Source organism: Gossypium hirsutum, chromosome A03, assembly GCF_007990345.1.
Source record: "Gossypium hirsutum isolate 1008001.06 chromosome A03, Gossypium_hirsutum_v2.1, whole genome shotgun sequence".
Classification (NCBI taxonomy): domain Eukaryota; kingdom Viridiplantae; phylum Streptophyta; class Magnoliopsida; order Malvales; family Malvaceae; genus Gossypium; species Gossypium hirsutum.
Window position 1 is genome coordinate 94,141,446 of NC_053426.1, and position 13,692 is coordinate 94,155,137.

Consider the following 13,692-nt stretch of genomic DNA (forward strand, 5'->3'; position numbering starts at 1 on the left):
AGGAATTCTATTTGTTTGTAATACTTTGAAGATAGTAAAGTTATCATCTGGTGTTAGTGCCCGAGGACGTAGGTATAATTTACCGAACCTCGTTAAAACTCTTGTGTTCTTTTTTTGTTCTATTTTTCTTTCAATATTTGAGGGTATAATAGTAGTATTTAATTGTGCTATTAAATACTATAGAAGGGATATTCTGTCTAAGGAAAGACTTGGTATTTAAGAGATCCATGTGATCCACCTCTCTTTCCTGGGAATTGAACTTTGTGTGATTTTTTAGTACAATAATTTACACGCTTCCGACCCTATTGGAACAACAAGATCCGCCATATTGTTAATGTAATTTTTTATGGTAGTTGAAAATCCCATAGTCTTCTATAGAAACATTTAGTTTCGGTCTATAATAAGTAACTATTAAGATCCATGCTAGCAAATTGTAATAGTTTGTAGGCGCTTCGTACTGAGAAATCTCCAAAAAGTTCTTCTTTCCACACTTGAAAATCTTCATGGTCTACTTTTGCCAAAGGGATCTGCAAGATCTTTTGGGCAGTTTCCGATTGAAAGGTACTACTGACTAACTCCCTTTTCCATTGTCTATTTATGTTATTAATTAGATCCGAGACTAATTGCAAATCACCATTTCCTTCTCTGTTTTGCCAACCAACTGCTACACTCCCTGGAATCCAACAATCATTAGTACCTCTTCCAACTCTTCAGCCAAGTCTATCTGGAAGGAGCCTCTTTGCTGCCCAAATGCTCTTCTAGTTAAATAAAGGTAAATTTCTCAACTGTGCATTTAAAAAATTTGAGTGTGGAAAATATTTTTCTTTAAGAACTCTGGCTAATAAAGAATTTGGACAACTAAAAATACGCTCTACTTGGCTAATAACAAAATATTAAATTGACAAAAAATTTGGAAACCCAAACCTCCTTTTTCTTTTAAAAAACACATGTTTTTCCAAGAACACCAATGCATTACCTTCTTACCACGTCCCTTTTCCCACAAAAATTTTGCAATAATACCTTCTATTTCATCACATAATGATTTTGGTAATAAAAAAGGCCATTGAATATGTTGGTATAGCTTGCAAAACAGCCTTTATAAATACCTCTTTTTCACCTTGAGACAAAAATATGATACTCTAGTTATCAATACGCTGCGTTAGTTGATCTTTCAAAACTTGAAAAGATTCCTTCTTTCTTCTACCTACTAAGCTCGACAGCCCTAAATACCGTTCCAAATCATTTAAGCTTCAAACTCCCAGTTGATTTACCACCAATTGTCTATCTTCCTCCGGTGAATTTCTACTAAAAAAGGCAGCTAATTTATCAAAATTTACACATTGACCCAAACCTTTTTTATATTCTCGTAGAATCTCATTGATTACGCAAACTCCCCTTCTTGTTGCCTCTCTGAACAATATGCAGTCATTTGCAAATAATAAATGAGACACCTGTGGACCATTTCTACTAACCTTGACACTTTTAAGATCTTTTCTATTATTGCTAATTTCATTAGGAATAAAAACGGGCTCAATGGATCGCCTTGTTAAAGACCCCTGTTTGGATAAATGATTTCTCCAATATTTCCATTAACCATAGTCGAATAAGAAACAGTAGACATACACTTCATAATGGATTCTATCCATTTTTGAGAAAATCCCATTTGGCTCATAATTTCCCCAACAAAGTTCTATTCCACTCTATCATAAGCCTTACTCATATCTAGTTTGATTGCCATGAATCTATTTTTCCCTAATCTCTTCTGTTTCAGCGAATGTAGTATTTCATATGCTAACAATACATTATCCAAAATAAGTCTTCCTAGCACAAAAGCACTCTGTGCTTCATCAATACAATTATCAATAACTCCTCTAAGTCTGTTAACAATAGCCTTTGCCAGTATTTTATAAATAACATTGCATAAGCTAATCGGTCGGAATTGTGTCATATTAGAAGGGTTGGTGATTTTTGGGATAAACACAATGCGTGTTGAATTTATTGAACTAACCTCCATATCTCCATTTAAAAGGTGTAGACAAAAATAAACATCATTTCCAACGATATGCCAGCATATTTGATAAAATAGGGCTAGAAATTCGTCTTCTCCTGATGCCTTTGTTGATCCCATTTCGAACAGTACCTCTTGAATTTCCTCTCTGGTATATGACGCTATAAGCTTCCTATTATCTTCCTCAGATATACATCGATGAATCCCCAAAAATAAATGTTCATTGAAAATTGTATTCCTTACTGTGAATAAATTCTGGAAATAAGCCCGTGCAATATCCTCCATTTCCTAAAAGTCCTCCGTTTCCCCTCTACTTTCATTTTATAGCTTATTAATCTGATTTCTCCTCTGTATCTGTGTTGCTTGGCTAAGAAAAAACGTATTTCTATCGCCAAATTTCAACCATTTCAAACGGGCCCTTTGCTCCCAGTAATATTCACCCTTTTCAATCTCAAAGTTTAACTGAATCTTCGTGTCGATCATCTCAGCCAAATTCATATCATCCCTTTCAGCTTTTACTAATTCTAATAATTTTCTGTTAAAAACTTCTCCATTTTCTGTTTGTTTTATTTGCCCAGCCCATTTTGTCAAACCCTTCTTTAATAAATCCAACCTTTGCAATAAGTCTCCTGCTGGCGTTCCTCATATACGTTTGACTTCATCAACAAAAGAATCCTCCAATGTCTACCAAGCTTCAAATTTAAAACAATTTCTTTTTCGCCTTTCATCTTCTCTTTTTGTGATGACTAAAAGAGGAAAATGATCAGAAAAAGAATGAATTAGGTGCTGAATTTTTGCCTCTGAATTTTTGCCTCAAGAAACATTAGCATCCATTTCAAATTTTCCACTCCCCTATCAAGTCATTCTTGTATATTAGTCTTTGGTAAATTTTCTCTCTCCCATGTAAACCACCTACAAGAAAATCCGGCATTATTTAATTGACATTCCTCTAATGTTTTTTGAAACAATTCCATTCTTTTTTCATCTCTAGGCAGACTTCTCTTTTTTTCAAATCCATACATTATTTCATTAAAATCTACACATGAAAACCAAGGGATATCTTCATCATGATAAAGATTTTCCAAAACAACCCATGAGTCTTCTCTATCTTAAGCGCATAGGATACCATAAAAACCTATAAATCGCCACTTATCTTTAATTTCAGTATCTTCCACTGTCACGTTAATGTCTTTTGGAAAAACTTTGAAGCGTGAAATTAGTATCATTTCTCCATGCCAAACACAATCCTCCTCTAGTACTTTTCAAACCAGCTTCAACACTATTTGCAAAACCAGAGCTCCTTCTAACTCTCTCCATCTGAATTCTACAAAGTTTAGTCTCCATAAAAAAGACTATTTGGGGATTATAGATCTTCAGTTAATGCCAAAGTCTTCAAATTGTCTGTGATCTCCCCAAACCACAGGCATTCCAGCTTAGAATTTTCATTGTGGCCGGTCGGCTTGCCTCATGGTAGCCACTGATGAGAAATGATTTGGATCTCCTATTTTCTTGTTTCTTGACATTACCTTACTAACTTCATCTTTTTCTGATAAGTCATCAATTTCACCTCTAGACCTCTTCTTTCCCTTCTCTCCTATTAATGTTGTATCCTCCAGATCATAGTCCATCGTAGTGTGGATCTGATCTAACAAAACGTCTTTGATCTTCTGGCCAAAACCTGATGATCCCCCTTCTAAATTGAATCTAAGAACAGGATCCACATTTTTTTCGAAACTCTTTTTATTTTCAGCCCTCCATTGCCCATTCCTTATTCCTTTATTGTTTTCACCAATACCACCTATTGTCCCATCTCCATCCTCACGTAGTCATATACTATTCATAGCTAGAGTTCTTCGAGATTGAGCTCATAAAGATAAATCCCAACCCATATCAGCAACTTCTACACCAAGTGTCATCTTTGCTTCACAAAAAGAATCACTATGACCTAATCTTCCACAATAAAAACAAAATAATGATAATCTCTCATATTTAAAATCGACATATGAATGTCTCCCACAAAATAAAATTTGTGTCTTTCTTTTTAATGGACACCTTATATCAATTTGAACTCTAATTCTCATGAAGTTTCTATTCTCCTTCCCCAGATTTGATCTATCGTATTCCAGAAAAACTTTATAAAATTTTCCATTTGCACCGCTAAATTCTCAGAAAATAGACCAATAGGTACATCATGGATCTGTACCCAAAAAGGTGTCATGACTACAAGCACTTGTAATGGATCCTCCCCCATTGCAGTTTATAAAGAAGCAGCAAATGATTATTAAAAGTCCAAGGAGAACCTTTAAGAACCCTTTCCAAATCCATAGTGATAAAATCAGAACAAATACATTTTTTCCCCCAGATCTCAGATCTGAACGCTTCGAACTGGATGCCACAGATTTGCCAAAGTACTTTTCATTGCTAGAAAGTAAATGATACTGGCTGTCAAGAAACAACCCACTAATTGAAAACTCTCCCCCATTCCTTCCCTGGTCAGATCCATTTGTATTTGAATAACTTTGTCTTCTTCTTCATTTATTGAAAGTTCAGCCAATTCGTTTTCCATTTTTGCGGATGTAGATCACCAACTTTGCTATCTTTCTTCGGAATGTAGGAGCCAATCACGCAAGGTGCACCAACTTATGAAAAAAAAAACAGAAAAACTAAAGGGAACAACAGTAAACCTAGAACTCTTGCTAGAGACAACAAAGAATAGCTTGCTAGGGTAGCACACTAGAAAATGCTTGAATTTTAAAAAAGTAATTTTATAAAAGTTATAACAAATATTTATTTTAGATGGTGAAAGACAAGCTACATCAACACAATAGAGGCTCTAACCTTAGAATCAAGTTAATATTATGGCATGTTGACAATTCCTCTATCGCAACTCAAGCATGACATATTTGGAGTGATTATAGACACTTGATACAATAAGGAAATTAGCTTTACATGATTCAAAGCGATGGGCAAAAATCAACAAAATAACCAAGTATCCACCAAACAAACTAAAGAGGACGGTGAAAAAATCATCTTTAAAATTACTTGAAAATACAAGACTACATGCATAAGCAAGACTAAAAAAAATTCTATAAGAGTAGACAAAAAATTTTAAAAGTGAAGATCTATTAAACAATAGCAAAAAAACAAATATATATAATTTAATATAACACAGGTCTAAACCAACTCGTGAAATCATTTATTATTTTTAAACACTCTCAAAACAGAAACAAATTAAGAAGTGGACGAACAGCCAACCATATTCCCAGAGAAATTATCGGTATCTAGTGGAGTTTCATTGACCACAAGCATCGTCATTTGTCCATCATAACTTGTGAAGACAACAAAGATACCCATAAAATATATCTACAAACTAAAAAAAGAACAATTGTGGGTATCTTTATTGTCTTTACAAGTTGTGTTTGTCGTCATTGAAACTTCATCAACCACCAATAGTTTCTTTTGGAAAATTGGTGGATCTTCGTTGATTTCTTAACATGTTTCTATTTTGAGAGTATTTTAGAATGATAAATTATTTCACAAGTCGGTTAAACCCATGTTGTCTTAAGTTATATATATATTTTGTTTGTATTCATTTGTATAATAAGTTTTCACTTTTAAAAGTTTGTCTATTCTTGTAGCATTTTTTTTAGTTTAGCTTATGCATGTAGCTTTTCTTTTGCAAGTGATTTTAAGGATGATTTTGTTGTCGTTCTCTCTAATTTGGTGGATGCTCGATTTTTGGCTGATTTTTACCCGTCGCTTTGGACTATCCGAGGTTGATTTTCTTATTGTATTAAGTGTTTGCAATCACTCCAAATATATCGTGCTTGAGTTGTGATAGAGTTAATTATCAACATGCCATAATACTCATTTTATGTTGAGCTTGAAACATTTGTTGTGTTGATGGAACTTGTCTTTCACCGCATCTAACAGATTTTTGTTATTTTTTTCCCCAAATTGTATAGTCTCATTTATAGAATAAATTAATGAATTTCAAATAATTAAATAATAGTTTGATATTAATATTTATATATTTTTAATTAAACTTTAAATTAAAAATTTTAATTTAAGGTTGAACTATGAAAAATGGACTATTCAACTTGTGAAGGGATCTATTTAATAAGTGTGTATACATTAGTTAAGTATTATTTATTTATCATCAAAAAGTATTTATTTATCATTAAAAAGTAACTTTTCATATTTAATATATTGCCTTCATTGAATTAAAAAAAAATAGAGAAGTCGGTTGAGTTTTAGTTTTGATGACATCAACATTATTATCAATGTAAAAGAATGTGAGTTTCAGTGCGCAAAAGCATATTTTTATTTAAGGGTATGAGACAGATTATGCGTAGTTTTGATGAAAAAATCACTTAACTCATAAGGTTTGATGAAAAATCTATCATTATTTATTAAATGAATTTCAAATAAAATTATAGATTTATTGTATTTTTGTTATCTTCAATATTTAATTAAAAAATTAATTAAAAATAATAAAAAATATAAAATTTTGAAATTACATGTAAAACCACAATTACTATTAATGCATCCAAATAACTATAACTGAAATTAAATATTATAAAATACGATGATATTAAAAATAAAAAACATATCCAATCCATTAAGTTAAATGTATTTTACGCTAAAGGAGTAAATGTCTTTTACCAAAAGATCCAAGAGTGCTTTGCTTAGCATCCTAGTAAAAATAGTCTTTTCTGTGGCTTGGTATGACGGAAAGTGGTGGTGTCGACGGTTTCGAAGGGGAGGAAATCTCCCTCCTGGCAGAAGAACTTATTCAATCATCGGTAAAAAGCTCAATGATTGTACCAAGTGAAAAGCCAACTCTACTCTGTACTATCTGGACAAAGAAGTCCTATAATCCGGATAGCTTCAGGGCACAAATGAAAAGTATATGGAAAACAAGGAAAAAATTTAAGATCCAATTGGCAGGACAATTTATTCTTGATCGTGTTTGAAGATGAGGAAGATTTGGAGATAGTTTTGGAGGGCAGCCATGGTTATTTCGAAAGAATTTAGTGCTTTTTAATTGGTTGACTAAATCGATAGAGGGAAGTCATATTCGACTTAAATCATCCCTATTTTAGATTAAGATTTGTCCATGTTTACTAGAATTTGACAAACAAGATTTATTGCATGCTATTGGATTCACTTTTGGTGGCGTTCTTAGATCTAAAGTTAATGGTGAGTTTTTCGTATTAGAATTCAATTAGATGTGTAGAAACCCTACGCAGGGGTATCTTCGTCTCAATAGTAGTTTTGGATCTCTTTTAAGTATGAAAAACTACTTACATTCTACTTTGGCTATAGGAAGATGGGGCAAGGTCTTTAAAAATGCATTGAATTAGCCCTTGCAGAAAAATAAAATTAGAGATAATCCTCGTTTCTCTCTCGCATTAAAGGCAGAGTTAAATTTAATTGGAAAAGAGAGTTTAAAGTTTAATGCCCTATTGAAGAAGATGCAACCTCAATGTTCATATGTGGGTACTTTGGAGAAGATTCCTAGGCTGAATTCACAAGAGGAGACAGCAAGTGATATGATCTAGAATTATCCAAGATAGTTCAAAATATGCAAAATCGGAGAAAGAGATAAAGTTGCTAAAGGAAGAGAGGCCCGTGGAAGAGAAATTGAATGGGAAACAGAATAATGTGTAGAATTTTTGAAACCAGCCAAGAAATCTAACTGGAAAAGATTTGAGGCAGTAAGAATGGTGGATCATTATAGCAAAGATAGCTTATTGAGAAAGAGGAAATCAATAGATATGGAAATTGGAGAAGAATGCACAGGACAAGCCGGTGAAGATGCAGCAAAAAGGTTGAAGCATGACGAACTAGATTTGCTCACTAAAATAGACAAAAACTTGTTGGTTGAAAATCTTCAACTAGTTAATTCTCCAACCCAAAACAAATCGGCAGCTGCCAAAAGGCAAACCGACCGAGCACAATGAAAACCATATGCTAAAATGTCTGTGGATAGTGGAGTCCACGGGTAGTACGAAAGCTTTGGTATTTACTGAAGCAACACAAGCCTGAACTGGTCTTCTTGATGAAAACCAAAATTGATGAAAAGCACATGGAGAAAATTAAGAGAAGATGCAGTTTTGCATATGGGATCGATATAGGAGCAAAAAGTTTTCGAGGTGGAATTTGTCTAGCATTAAAAACAGAAATTACTGTATGTCTTCAAAACTTCTCAAAAAGTCATATTGATGTGCTAGTCAAGGAGGCCAGTGTTGATGAATAGTGGAGATTTACAGGGTTTTATGGTTCACCCTATGTTAATAACAAGAACGCTTCATGAGATTTGCTGAGGAAGTTAAGTCAAGAGCAAAATCACCCTTGGCTGGTATGTGGCGATTTCAATGAAATAAGGTACTCTTTTGAAAAGAGTGGAGGTTAACCAATGGAGGAGAAAAGAATGGAAGTGTTCCGAGAGGTTCTAAAAGAATGTCAATTAATAGACTTCAGCTATTCGGGGGTATAGTTCACGTGGGAAAGAGAGAACCTACTAGAAACAAATATTAAAGAAAAGCTGGATATGGGCATTGCAAATGAAAAATGGATGCATCTCTTTCCAAAAGGTAATATTCATCATTTAACACTCAATTTCAAACCATTGTCCCCTTTTTATCAATTCTAATAATGAGAAAAGGCAAAAAGGGTTCCCAAGTTTTAAATTTGAGGCGTGGTGGACTATAGAGGAATCTGTCGAACGAGAAATCAAAAAATCTTGGGAGTCATCAAATGGGTCCATTATTGAAAAACTTGAGCGGTTGCAAATTAACTTGACAAGATGGGCAAGCTCATTGAAGAAAAGTCGAGATGGTTTGAAGAATATGATCACAAAGGAACTTAAAGATCTAATGGCAAGGGATAGGGATGATGACACAATGGCAAAGCTAATTGATACCAGAATTAGGCTTAATATGGAGATTAATAAAGATTAAATGTATTGAGAACAAAGGGCACGAGCAAATTGGCTTCAATTAAAAGATAAAAATTTTACCTTCTTCCACAATTATGCCTCAGTTCTTAGGCGAATCAACACTATTACTAGGTTGGAATCAAAGGAAGGAAAGGAAATTTAGAATGAGTCAGCAACAAATAAAACAACCTCTAGCTACTTCTAAAATTTATTTTCATCTAAGGGAGTTGGGGATTTAGCCCACCTGCTAGAAGATATAAATACTAATATTTTGTCTGATATCAATATAGATTTGCTTGCAAAATATACTACAGAAGAGGTTTTTTCAGCTTTGAAAAAGGTTAGGCCCACTAAAGCTCCAAGATGTGATGGATTTTCTGCATTATTATTTTAAAAGTTCTGGCACATTGTAAGAAAAGATATTGAAAGTTTCTATTTGGGAATTCTAAATGATGGGAAGGACTTCGACTCTCTAAACCTTACGAATATTGTGCTTATTCTGAAAACTCAAAATCCCACTAGTCTTGTTAATTTCAAACCCATTAGTTTATGCACAGTCATATACAAAATTATGGCTAAAACAATTGTCTTCAAAAGTCATTAAAAGATGTATTGACAACACTTAAAGTGCTTTTGTTCCTGGAAGGTTAATCTTTGACAATGTGCTAGTAGCCTACAAACTCTTACACACGTTACGCCAAAATCGGATCAGAAAAAAAAGATTTTATTGCAGTCAAATTAGATATGAATAAGGCTTATGATAGAGTTGAGTAAGGTTTTCTAGGGAAAGTTATGCTTTGTATGGGATTCACAAAGGAATGGGTGGATCTATTTATGAGATGTATCTCTACAACCTCTTACACAGTAAATATTAATAGGATAAGAGGTAATGTGTTCAATCCCACTAGAGGATTGCGTCAAGGTGACCCACTCAGCCCTTTTCTTTTTCTAATATGTAGTGAGGGACTTTCAGCTTTAATAAGAATGGCAATAAATGAGGGAATGATAAAGGAAGTGAAGGCTAATAGAAGAGGATCGAAAGTATGGCATTTATTGTTTGCAGATGACTGCATTCTGTTTGGCAAAGCTACAAGAAAAAAAGCCACAATTTTAAAAGAAATTCTAAATGAGTATGAACAGTGTTCAGGCCAATTCGTGAATTTTAACAAATCAAAGATATTTTATAATTCAAATACAATAATAAGGGATAGAGAGGAGATATCAAGTATACTAGGTGTGAAATGCTTTACCAATTTGAAAAAATACCCAGGACTCCTAACGTGGTAGAAAGACGAAAGAAAAAAGCCTTTCAGAACCTTAAATATAGAATTAATTCGAGAATTGAAAGCTAGAGTACAAGGTTATTGTCACAAGAGGGAAAAGAGGTCTTTATAAAATCGATGCTTCAAGCAATTCAAACTTATGCTATGTCTTGCTTTCTATTACCAAAATCTTTATGCGAGGAGTTAGAAAGTATTTTTGCTAAGTTTTGGTGGCAAAAAAGAAAAGGAAGGAAGGGAATTCGCTGGTGCCAATGGAAGTTTATGTGCCAATCAAAAAAGGAGGGGGGAATGGGCTTTAAAAGTATGTCCCAATTTAATGTCTCTCTATTAGCTAAGCAAGGGTAGAGGATCATCAATAATCAAGATTCTTTGGTTACGTGTGTTCTTAAAGCCAAATATTTTCTGAATGATCATTTTTTACATTCTCATTTGGGAAACTCAAGTTCTTATATATGGAGGAGTTTATGGGCAGCAAAAGGGATTTTGGAAAAAGGAACATGTTATGGGGTTGGTACAGGTACAAATATTTCAATAATTGATGATGCATGGATTCTAAATACAGTTAATTTTAGATTACCTTTCGTGGTTAATTTTATGCTAGATTCTAAAGTTAGTGAGCTGATCGATAGTAATGAGAGACTTTGGAAAAAAGAACTAATAAGCAATACCTTCTCAGAGGAAGATGCTGGCAAAATCCTTCGGATCCCTCTGGCACGCACGCCTCACGACGATCTTATTGTCTAGGGAGGCGAATACTTAGGAGATTTTTCGGTTCGTAGCATCTATAAACTATTACAAAATTTGAAAGATAATCCTAGAGCTTATGCTTTACAAACCGCCTACAGAAATTTTTACAAAACACTTTGGCTTCTTAAGCTACCAACTAAAATAAATGTTACAATCTAGAGAATCTCATGGAACTATTTGCCTACGAAGGTTAATATGCATTCTCGTCAACAATACTAGATGCCCCCGATGTAAAGAAAGAACAGAAATTTTAACCATATTTTTCGTTAATGTCCTGTGGTAGTGGAAGTATGGACAATATTAAAACTCTAGAATATTCTTATGGATAATAGTAGAGATTTTATTCAGTGGATTACCTGGACCTTTGATCAGTTTACACCAAGCCAACGTCGCCTCTTCTGTTGCAGACTTTGGGCCATCTGGGGAGAAAGAAACAAAAGATTGCATGAAAAGAAAAATAGTACAGACCAAGACATTGCTAACTTCATCACCAACTACATAGCTGAGCTTAATGGTCTTGAAAGGAAAAATCCAGAAAAGAGCAAGGAGATTAGAAGATGGAGTCACCCACCTAAGGAGTTTGTAAAGATTAACTTCGATGGCGCGTATGATGGGACTCTCCACTAGTCAACTTCAGGTATTGTGGTCAGAAATGAAGAAGGGGCAGTATTATTATCTTGCTCGGAGATTCGTCAAGGGGTTTTTTTCTGATTTTGCGGCTGAAGCAATAGCATGCCGAAAAGTAGTCCAAGTGGGTTTTGAACAAGATTGGCCGAAGATCATAGTCGAAGGTGACTCCCTCACAGTAATAAAGAAATGTAAAAGTAAGAGTCAAGATCGATCACATATTGGAGCATAAATATCTACTATTGAACAAGAAATAAACAGATCTAGAAGATTCAAGTTCAAGCATACACCAAGATCTGCAAATGCTCTTGCTCATATTTGGCTACTGAAACATTGAAAAGAAAAGAGATGATTTACCTGGAAATGAGTGTCCCTAGGTATGCTGAAAATCAACAAAGGATAGAGTGGCAGCGTGAACCAAACTAAGGAAGGATCGAAGAAGAGGAGAACGAAGAGGAAAGCTAAAGAAGAGAAAATGAATTGGTTTTTGAAAAGAAACAACTTTCCCAATAAAACTGAACCGTGAAAAGAAAAAGCTGAAATGATGTATCAGATGATAGTAAAGGTTTCAGTTTTCTGATTGGGCTTTAATTATGTGCATTTATTTTTTGATTCTAGACTCTTCGGAAATATTTAGATATTTTATGTTTGTTTTGGGCCATTTTAGTTTGGGGTCGGTTATTTAGTTTTAAGGTTTTCTGTTTTCGTTTTTTAGACCGTTTCTATGTATAATTTTATTATTATTTATTACAAAGCCTAATCTGGAAGTTTTTCAAAAAAAAATGTCTTTTACCAAAAAATAGCAATGAAATATTTTTACTTTTTTTTTCCTAACTTTATCATTTTCATCTATGCCATTAAGCACCTATATATTGTTTTCTTTTTTGAATTTCGTAATATATAGCTTAATAGTAATTTATCTCTATTATAATAAAGTCCGTAATTGAGTTACTATCACTTATCAACAAGGCCACAATTCAACTAAAAAATTACCAAAACACCATTCTTTTTACAGAATAAGTAATATTATATGGGAAGAGTTTTTGTCCTGTTATATTTTTATAAATCAATAAATGTAAATATTGTAACAGGCCAAAATTGTCTGGCCCAAGCCCAAAGTAGACAACCCAAAATACTTAAAACGAATAACAGTCCAAAGTTATTACAGTCCAAATTCGGGCCCTAAACAACCTAAACAAATGACCCACTACCCAACTACAACCCAGTAGGCCCAATTTACAAGTGGCCCAAACACAACTCAAAATCCCTAATCCAATTTCTATCGGCCTAATAGGCCCAAAATATTAAACCAACTCAGAAACCCTAGGGTTTCTGAGCCTCCCTCGCGCCGCAGCCACCACCCACGTGCCTCAGCGCGCACTCCGCCTGAAGGTCGACTCTCCTTGCACGGAAGTGGAAACTCCCTTGTCCATTAACCTTCCATGGACCTGCAAACATGCATAAAGGGAGAAAGCAAATAGAACAGAAGCAGCACGCAAAGGAAACAAAACAAAATAACTAATATATGTATTATCTTTCGGCTATAAAGCCCCAAAAACTAGAAATGTAGTTTTTTACAAGCATATTAAGCAATCAAAGAAAAAAACAAGGTTGATTTTGACTTCTCGTGCTCCTTTCGTTCTTTTTATTTTCGCTTTTATTATTATTATTATTATTTTATTTTTTTATAAATCTGTTTTAAACAAAGAAATAGAGGAGAAAGAACACTTACCTGAACCCCGGGGTCGTGTCGTCGGAATCCCTGCTCCGTCGTAGTCGCCGAATCCCAAGGGGAAAAAGGGGATCTTCTCTCTCAGGCCTTCGGGCGCTTTCAACTGGGGTTAAAAAAACCTTCTTTTCGCGCGATCTCAACCACCACCCACGGTGGCGTCGCGACGACGGCTGCGATGATGGGTTTTTGAAACCTTAGTAGAGAAAATAATGGAAACGGGGGGTGTTCTCTGATTTTTTTAAGAGAAGGAAGCAAAAATAAAAAATAAAAAAATTTAACTTAAATACAAAGGTGAAACGGTGCCGTTTTGCACTAGGGTCACTAGCGCCAAAACGGCACCGTTTAGAGTGAC

The 13,692-nt window shown here is 34.3% G+C and overlaps 2 long non-coding RNA genes across 3 annotated transcripts; both read right to left on the reverse strand.

The window, feature by feature from the left end:
* Positions 1–10,880: 10,880 nt before the first annotated feature.
* Positions 10,881–12,326, reverse strand: LOC107886487 (uncharacterized). 2 transcript variants are annotated; one of them, XR_001680772.2, is made up of 4 exons: positions 11,966–12,326; positions 11,553–11,780; positions 11,338–11,400; positions 10,881–11,255 (listed from the first exon to the last, which is right to left on the reverse strand). It is a non-coding gene; the product is annotated as an uncharacterized lncRNA (long non-coding RNA). The 2 variants fall into 2 exon arrangements; XR_001680771.2 differs by having other exon boundaries at positions 11,553–12,263.
* A 401-nt stretch (positions 12,327–12,727) lies between these two features.
* LOC107886486 (uncharacterized) lies at positions 12,728–13,692 on the reverse strand. The gene is made up of 2 exons (XR_001680770.2): positions 13,341–13,692; positions 12,728–13,056 (listed from the first exon to the last, which is right to left on the reverse strand). It is a non-coding gene; the product is annotated as an uncharacterized lncRNA (long non-coding RNA).